At 54.3% G+C, this 8,667-nt stretch overlaps 1 long non-coding RNA gene and 4 other non-coding genes across 5 annotated transcripts; all 5 read right to left on the bottom strand.

Moving 5' to 3' along the window:
- Window positions 1-515: 515 nt before the first annotated feature.
- Window positions 516-3,019, bottom strand: LOC103350321 (uncharacterized). The gene is made up of 5 exons (XR_518327.3): window positions 2,744-3,019; window positions 1,873-1,933; window positions 1,574-1,637; window positions 1,254-1,350; window positions 516-831 (listed from the first exon to the last, which is right to left on the bottom strand). It is a non-coding gene; the product is annotated as an uncharacterized lncRNA (long non-coding RNA).
- LOC127493870 (small nucleolar RNA SNORD99) lies at window positions 898-971 on the bottom strand. The gene has a single exon (XR_007924407.1). It is a non-coding gene; the product is annotated as a small nucleolar RNA SNORD99 (small nucleolar RNA).
- On the bottom strand, window positions 1,421-1,549 carry LOC127493850 (small nucleolar RNA SNORA61). The gene has a single exon (XR_007924388.1). It is a non-coding gene; the product is annotated as a small nucleolar RNA SNORA61 (small nucleolar RNA).
- On the bottom strand, window positions 1,705-1,835 carry LOC127493843 (small nucleolar RNA SNORA44). The gene has a single exon (XR_007924381.1). It is a non-coding gene; the product is annotated as a small nucleolar RNA SNORA44 (small nucleolar RNA).
- Window positions 2,189-2,323, bottom strand: LOC127493826 (small nucleolar RNA SNORA16B/SNORA16A family). Its single transcript, XR_007924364.1, has one exon. It is a non-coding gene; the product is annotated as a small nucleolar RNA SNORA16B/SNORA16A family (small nucleolar RNA).
- Window positions 3,020-8,667: the final 5,648 nt, after the last annotated feature.

The raw sequence follows: 8,667 nt of genomic DNA, 5'->3' as shown, positions 1-8,667 counted from the left end.
AGGTTTCAAACCAGATCTCTGAACTTCAGTATCCCCATCCCTGAGAAAACTTCTGACCACAATCGGTGCTACAAGAATTTTAGGCGGTGACCACTGGCAGCCTTGGATCCATTGCTCAGGGCACAAGAAATCTTTAACAGTCTCAGCCCCAGCAGAGGAAAAAGAGAGATACTCCATCCCCAAACACAGGCCATCTTCTACTGCCCTTAGGCCATAGTAGAGCCAGATCAGAAGAGCAGCATCTAGGACTGGTTCCCACATGGGATACCCAAGCCCACAGTGCTGGCCCCTTGATTAAATTCTGATTTCCAAGAATCAACAGGTAAGGTAGGCAGGCAGTTCACAAACATGTATAAAGCTTTTAATGTACCATAGTTTTACCTTAATTCAGCCTGGAGTGCCATATATTATCACCATATGCTTATTATTAATAAACCCCCAACAATAAGCCTGAGGGTTCTTGCCTAATATTTAGAGAATCCTAAATACCAGCATAAATAAATGAGGCAGTGTGGTACATTTTAGGCATTTATTTAGTGCAAAAGATGCATAGGATTTGAGAGAGGGGTTCATACAGAGCACCAGGGAGCCTAGGGTGGGTGGCACAGCCCCCTCCTGGCAAGAGGCTAGGAAACAGGGCAGGACAGACACACCCAAGCTTTTAACCCACTTCCAAAGGTGGTTAATTAACTTGACTGGTGATGGGCACCCAGGTGTGGCCAGGTAGGGGCATGAGGTCCCACGGGTATGGCGAAGGCGTGGTCTTCTGGTTCACAAACCTCATCAATTTTAGGCTGCATGCCAGCCTACTTCATCCCTCTGTTGGTTTTCCTGAAACAGAAGTATAGGCCAGTGTTAGCCCTGCTCTGTTTAACCCTAACCAGACACCTTCCCAAGAGCTGGTCTCAGTCCCATATCCGCATTTCTCATCCAAAGATGTCCACTCAGATTAGGATTCATCCTGGACCAGTCAGTCTAAAGAATGTGAACTAGGCTAAATGACTTCTGCCCTCTATTGCCCACTCTTCGCTGAGGGAGACGAGGTCCTACCAAAGCATGCATCCAACCAACATCGTGTATTTGCAATGTATAGGGCCATTCCCCCTGCTTCATTCTACTTAGAGCAGTCCTGATCATGGCCTTCAGGGTGGGCAGATCTAACAGACCTGGCCAAACGACAGGCACTTCTTTGCCCTCAGCTAAGTAAGCACAAGACGCTCTATTTATTAAAGGGCTAAGCCTTTCACATGTACCTGAGTGATGGCTGCAGTTTGGCCACTGCGTGGAGCTATGCAGACTTCGTGTCCCTTCAGTAGTCATCCAGCCCTGCAGATCCTCTGTAGCGTAGACCTAAAGAAAAGAACAAGCCTCCAGTAAATCCCTCCCTCGCCCTGAAGACCACAAGGGAGGAGGAAGTCAGCCCTGTCTGACGCTGGCCCAGTGCTATATCAGACTACAACACGGTGAGGCCAGCTTCAGTATCACTTTTCCTCCTTGTACGACCACCAAGACCAGTGTTCTGATCCGATGGGAAAGGGAACCGGAGGGTTCAGATTGTCTTCATTAAGTTTACCTTAGTCTAAAAAAGGCACTGCTCCAGAAGCCAGCAAGCTGGGCTCTTCAGAAACCCGGTCAGGCTGCAGAACAAAAAGGTGAGTGAGGGCTTCCGACTAGGACGAACCCCCACCCCCAGGCAGGTCCTGAAATTATCGGAAAGTTGAGTGGCAGCTGCAGGTACGGTGCTGACCTGAGCTGTCAAAGTCTCTCCAGGTTGCTCTCGCATGCAGTTGGAGATCCCATGGCCACAGCCAGCCACAGCCCTTGGAAACATGCTGTTCTGTCCCGGCAAGCAGCCCCAAACAAGAAACCTACCAGCCCGAGGATGCCGCCGGGGTCCTCACCGCCCCACGTCTGCCAGCATCACGTGGCACACCTACGATGAGAACACAGCTGTCCACCTGCTCCCTTTTCCTGGCCTGTCCAGTTTTGGTCCTTACCCTGATGCCCTAGTGTTGAGGCAGCGATCCAAAGAATCGCCCCTGGATAGATGTTCCCAGGACAAGCGTCCACTCCCCTGCCGCCCCCCCCCCCCCCAGCTCCGCGGCCTCACTGACCCCTCCATGCAAGACCCCGCGTCTCTGGCAGCCTGTGGGATGCACTTTAACCCTGCTCTCCGGCTCAACCCGAGGACTGTCTTTTCCTGAAATGTTGCAGATCGGTTACAGCAAACAGAACGGCGACCGTCAGGGAAAACTGTCACTCTGGGCTCCTTTTTGACCACAGCTGCTATGTGGAAGCAGCTGCAGCTTCGATAAGGGCCGCGGTGCAGTCTGGGGCACAGGGCAGCCTCCAACCCAAGCTGCTTTCCAGGTGCCATCTACCTGAGCGTGCACACCCCGAGTGCCTACTGACACCCACCAGAGGCCACCCCTGGGCCCACGGTCATGTCCTGGGTGCCGGCCTCCTGTGCACTCTAGTCTTAAACAAAAGGCTCACACTGATCATTCGCCTAACTATGTAGAAAGCGACAGACCGCAGACTCCTGAAAGGGTTCAAAATGACAAACCCGAATCCCCGAAAGCCCTGTCGTAATGCCGATCAGAGTGACCTCCCTTAAACTCTGGCCAAGCCACCTGCCCAAGGCCACTCAGCAGGCAATCGCCTGCAGACGCCTTTGATGTCACCGTGACAGCACCGCGCGGTCTCCCCTGAATGTGCTAGCGAGCCCGCCCGCATTACTCACTGAGCAGAGCGCAGCCCGGGGCCGCGCCAGCCGAGGCGGGGGAAGGGCGCCGCCCCGGGCCCTCTCACCGCGCACGCGGCCGACAGGGCCTCCGCGACCCGGGCCCCACCAGGTGGGCAAGCACGGATTCTCCAGGCCGCACTCAGCATGCCGCAGCCCTGCACCGCAGCCCCAGAAACTGCGAGCCGTTAGAAGTGAGCTCGGAGAGTACGTGCGCAGAGCGACAGGCCGGAGGACGCGAGCCACGCACGCGACGCCAGGAAAAAGGAAAGGCCCTCGCCGGGCCGGGGCTTATATAGTCCCGCCCCTCACGGCCGCGCCCGACGGCCGCAGTGCGTCGCGCAAGGCCGCTGGGAGTTGTAGTCCAGTGGTGCCTGGCAGCGCCGCGCCAGAGGGGGGCTGCTTGGCCTGGGCTGGCGGACGCGTTAGTCCGCTGTGGAGCGCCGGGCACCTATCTGAAGCGGGCAAGCCCCGGGGTGACTACGAAGCTGGGACAAGGCTGTGTTCAGAGCGCAGCGAGCACGTGGGTAGGCGGCCCCCTGAGGTCTTCTAGAGACCCTGGAGCAGGACCCGGACGCGGTGTCCTCTCCCGCTGACATCTGTGTGACTCTGCTGGGCGCCTGCTGTATACCGTGATCTGGGCATCTCATTGCATGTGGGTATCATGATTATACCTATACCCACGCGGCTTACAGAAGAGAAAACAGGACTGGATCACAGAGCTGGCAGGCAACGTGCAGCCTGGAATACGGAGCCCAACCCCGAGACCGCGCTCCTTCAGCCTCCGCTCCGTGCTGTGTTTCGTCTGATGGAAGGAAACGAGTCTCTGATCCAGCTCCCTGCTAGTGCGCCTGCGACAGCAGAAGATGGCCCACGTCCTCGGGTGCCTGCGCCCGCGTGGGAAACCGGGTGAAGCTCCTGGCTTTGGCCTGGCCCAGCTCTGTTGCAGCCATCTGGGGAGTGAACCAGCGGTGGGAGACCACTCGCTCTCCTCTTTCTGTGTGTCTGCCTTTCAAATAAATAAAGAAATCTTTTTTTTTTTGTTTTGTTTTGTTTTGTTTTTGTTGACAGGCAGAGTGGACAGTGAGAGAGGTAGAGACAGAGAGAAAGGTCTTCCTTTGCCGTTGGTTCATCCTCCAATGGCTGCCGCAGCCGGCGCACCGTGCTGATCTAAAGCCGGAGCCAGGTGCTTCTCCTGGTCTCCCATGGGGTGCAGGGCCCAAGCACTTGGGCCATCCTCCACTGCACTCCCGGGCCACAGCAGAGAGCTGGACAGGAAGTGGAGCGACCGGGACAGAAGCCGGCGCCCTGACTGGGACTAGAACCCGGGGTGCCAGCGCCAGCCGAAATCTATTTTTTTTAAAGATATATTTTATTTATTTAAAAGGCAGAATGGGGCTGTGGTGTGGTGGGGTTGAGCCTCTGTCTGGGGTGCCGGCATCCCTTATGGCCGCTGGTTCAAGTCCCGGCTGCTCCTCTTCTGATACAGCTCTCTGCTGTGGCCTGGGAAAGCAGTGGAAGATGGAACCTATGTGGGAGACCCAGAAGAAGCTCCTGGCTTCCAGTCAGCCCAGCTCCAGCTGCCGTGGCCATTTGGGGAGTGAACCAGCAGATGGGAGACCTTTCTGTCTCCCCCTCTCTCTGTCTGTGTCTCTGGGTCTCAAATAAATAAAATTCTTAAATAAATAAAAAAAAAAAAAGCAGAGTGACAGACGGAGACTCAGAGAGAAAAAGATTTTCCATCTACTGGAATATCTTCCCTCTTCCATTTACTCCCCAAATGGCCACAACAGCCAAAGCTGGGCTAGGCCATCCTGGTCTCCCAAGCAGGGAGCTGGATTGGAAGCAGAGCAGCCAGGACTTGTATCAGCGCTCCAATATGGGATTCCAGGGTCACAGGTGGCAACTTAACCCACTGCGCCACAACACCTGCCCCTGAGTCGGTGTTTACCAGTACTGAGCCTTCTCTTCCCTGGGGATGGTATCTCCGTTTTTATAAAGATTCATTATTTGCTTATCTGAAAGGGAGCTACAGAAAGAGCAAGACAGAAAAAAAGAGATCTTCCATCCACTGACTCACCCCCTCAAATGGCTACAAGAGCTGGGCCTGGGCCAGGCCGAAGCCAAGAGCCTGGAACTCCATCTGGGTCTCCCATGTGGATGGCAGGGACCAAGCACTTGGGCTGCCTTTTGCTGCTTTTCCCAGGCACATTAGCAGGAAGCCGGATTGGAAGTAGGACAGCCGGGACTTGAACCCATGTGGGGAAATTAGGCACAGGAGGCAATTCAAAGATGGCGCCTGGGGGGAAATCAGGCACACGTGGCAATTCAAAGATGACGCCCAAAGGAAGTAAGGTGGGTGGTATCCAGAGTTGTCTACCACCAAAGCCGATTGCCTGCCCAGCATCAGAGGAGGTGATGACAACTGATGACGGGTGTACAGATATGTGGCTGGTCCTGTAAAAAGTCGCCCTGTAAAATGACCTTTTAAGTAATTGGTTGGTCCTTATGTCCTGCCCCAGTAATCCTGCAGTCTTGTGCTTTAAAAGGCTTTGCTACGCACGCAATAAACTGAGTTCTTGCTTGTTTGACTTGACTCCCCACTGCATGTGGCTGTCCCCGGGATGGGGGTGGAGGGGGGGCTGGGGAACGGGCGAGCGGCGCACTTACCTTTCTTCGGACCCAGTCCATCCTCATTCGGGTGGACTAAGACCCTGCAAATCCTCACTCATAGGGAATGTTGCATCATGCCACAATGCTGGCCCTGAAGAGATCTCCATTTAAAAATTTTTTTCTCTTCATTTTTTAGCTACTTGAAAGGCAGAGAGAAATAGTCCATCTATTGATTGACTCCCCAAATGGCCGCACAACAGCCAGAGCTGGGCCAAGCAAAGCCAGGAGCCAGGAACACCATCAGATCTCCCATGGGGTGTCAGGGACCCAGATCCTTGGGCCATCATCTACTGCCTTCCCACGTGCAGTAACAGGAAGCTGGATTGAAAGTGGAATAGTCAGGACCCAACCCAGCACTGTGATACCGGACGTGAGCAGTGGCTTAACCCCCTGCGGGACAATGCCAGCCCCATCTCTGTTTACTGAGAACTTTAATTTCTCTCAACAATGTTTTGAATGTTCAGTTTATAACCCTGGCATATCTTTTATCATATTATTTAAAAATTGTATTTTTTATTATTCATTTTATTTGAAAGGGAGACAAAGATCTTCCATCTGCTGGTTCATTCCCCAAATGCCCACAATAGCCAGAGCTGGGCCAGACCAAACCTAGGAGCCTGGAATTCAATATTCAGCTCTCCCATGTGGGTAGCAGGGGCCCAAGAACTTGCGCCATCATCTGCTGCGTCCCAGCGGTGCGTTAGCAGGAAGCTGACAGGAAGCGGAAGCAGGCACTCCAGTGTGGAGGTGGGTGCCCCCAGTGATAACTGCCACACCAACGCCTGACCCTGTTTTCATACTTTTGATGCTATTGTAAATGGTGTTATTTTGTCCATTGAAAATTACAAAAATTCCAAATGGTCATTGCTAGTATATAGATATAAAATTAATTTCATGGGGCTGGCATTGTGGCACAATAGGTTAGGGCCCTGGCCTGAAGTGCCGGCATCCTGTATGGGCACCGGTTCTAGTCCTGGCTGCTCCTCTTCTGATCCAGCTCTCTGTTATGGCCTGGGAAAGCAATAGAAGATGGCCCAAGTCCTTGGGCCCCTGCACCCATGTGGGAGATCCGGAAGAAGCTCCTGGCTCCTGGCTTTGGATCAGCACAGCTCTGGCTGTTGCGGCCATCTGGGGAGTGAACCAGCAGATGTAAGACCTCTACCTCTCTCTGTCTCTACCTCTCTCTGTAACTCTTTCAAATAAATGAAATAAATCTTTTAAAAAAGAATTTCATTGTCTTGATTGTAGTGGTGGTTTCATGGTTGTATACTTAAGTCAAAACACCTTTCGGGGGAGTGGGGAAGTGGGGTTGTGGTGCAACAGGGTAAGCCCCCATCTGCGACACCAGCATCCCATATCAGAGCACTGGTTTGAGTCATGGTTGCTCTATTTCCAGTCCAGTTATTTTTTATGTTTATTTTTTGACAGGCAGAGTGGACAATGAGAGAGAGAGACAGAGAGAAAGGTCTTCCTTTGCTGTTGGTTCACCCTCCAATGGCCGCCGCGGCCGGCGCGCTGTGGCCAGCACACTGCGCTGATCCGATGGCAGGAGCCAGGTGCTTTTCCTGGTCTCCCATGGGGTGCAGGGCCCAAGCACCTGGGCCATCCTCCACTGCACTCCCTGGCCACAGCAGAGAGCTGGCCTGGAAGAGGGGCAACCGGGACAGAATCTGGTGCCCTGACCAGGACTAGAACCCGGTGTGCCGGCGCTGCAAGGTGGAGGATTAACCTAGTGAGCTGCGGCGCCAGCCCAGTCCAGCTCCCTTCTAATGCACCTGGGAAAGCAGTGGAAGATGGCCCAAGTACTTGAGCCCTACACCCATGTGGGAGAGACCTGGATAGAGCTCCTGGCTCCTGGCTTTGGCCTGGCCCAGCCCCAGCCATTGCGGCCATCTGGGGAGTGAACCAGGTGCTGGGCGATCTCTCTCTCTTTCTCTTTCCATCACTCTTTTTTTTTTTTAAGATTTATTTATTTATTTGAGAGGCAGAGTTATAGACAGAGAGAGGGAGAGAGAGAGAGAGAGAGGTCTTCCATCCTGTGGTTCATCCCCCAAATGGCCACGATGGCTAGAGCCAGACCAATCTGAAGCCAGGAACCAGGAGCTGCTTCCGGGTCTCCCACGTGATCATAGGGGCTCAAGGATTGAGCTAGCTTCCACTGCTTTCCCAGGTAATTAGCAGAGAGCTGGATAGGAAAGTGAAGCACCTGCGACACTCATAGGGAATGCTGGCACTGCCTCTCCTTCGCTTTGTAACTCTTTCAAGTAAATAAATCTTTTAAAAAAAATATATAAAAGATGGGTAGCGCTTGTTGAAGTAATCACTAAGTCAATCAAGTCGGTGGCACTTGGAGCCACAGCCCAGATCCTCTGATGCGCATGCGCACAGCCGTCCCCACCCTGCTGTACGAGGTGAGCAGCGGGCTTCGCGCACTGAGCAGACAGAGGCAGGGCTCGCGAGAGGAAAGCCACTTGCCTAGGGTCACTCTGTGAATCTGTGGCGGAGGTCAGCTGAGCGCTGGGCCGGGGTGCCAGGTGCAGTCGGGCAGACACATGACCCCAGCCACAGCAGGGCCATGTAGGGCGGGGAGGAAGTTCCCCGAGTCTCCTGCTGACACAGCACGGCCCGCGTGGGCTGACCAAAGGCTTACAGGGCGAGTTCACACTGCAGTTGCAGCCGCTTGTGGCCGTCTGCCTTGGCCCCGGCACCCTGCCTGCATGGCCCTTTCTCTTTGACCCCCCTCCCCGGACCCCACTGCCCCTTAGAGACCGGGCTTCGGGATCAGCTCCTGGAGCCCAGACTCTGGCTCCCTGAGTCTGGCTCCGCTGCCTGCATGAATGAATGAGTGGCACTTACCCACGCTCATTCCTGCACAGGGCCCGCCTTCTGGTGGCCGAGAGCGGCTGCTGAGGGCATCTGCGGAGCCCAGATGGAAAGAAAACATGAACAGAGCGAGCCGGGAGAACATTCTGATGGAGGAATCAGTGGGCCAGGGTCTCCTGGGCTGAGCAGAGCTGCCAGGGACCCTCTCCCATCCCAACACCTCCTTCTTTAAAAAAAAAATAAAAAAAAAAGGAGAGAGCGTGATCCAGCCAGCCACTGGTTCACTCCCCAACTGGCCACACAGCCAGGGTTGGACCAAGCCAGGGGCCAAGGAATTCCATGCAGGTCCCTCTCAGGGTGGCAGGGACCAAGCTGAGCCGTCATTGCCCGCGGCCTCCAAGGGTACGGTGGCACTGATACTGCTGAGG

Source organism: Oryctolagus cuniculus, chromosome 7, assembly GCF_964237555.1.
Source record: "Oryctolagus cuniculus chromosome 7, mOryCun1.1, whole genome shotgun sequence".
Classification (NCBI taxonomy): Eukaryota; Metazoa; Chordata; class Mammalia; order Lagomorpha; family Leporidae; genus Oryctolagus; species Oryctolagus cuniculus.
Note: the sequence above shows the minus strand (reverse complement) of the source record. Positions and strands in the feature narration are given on the sequence as shown.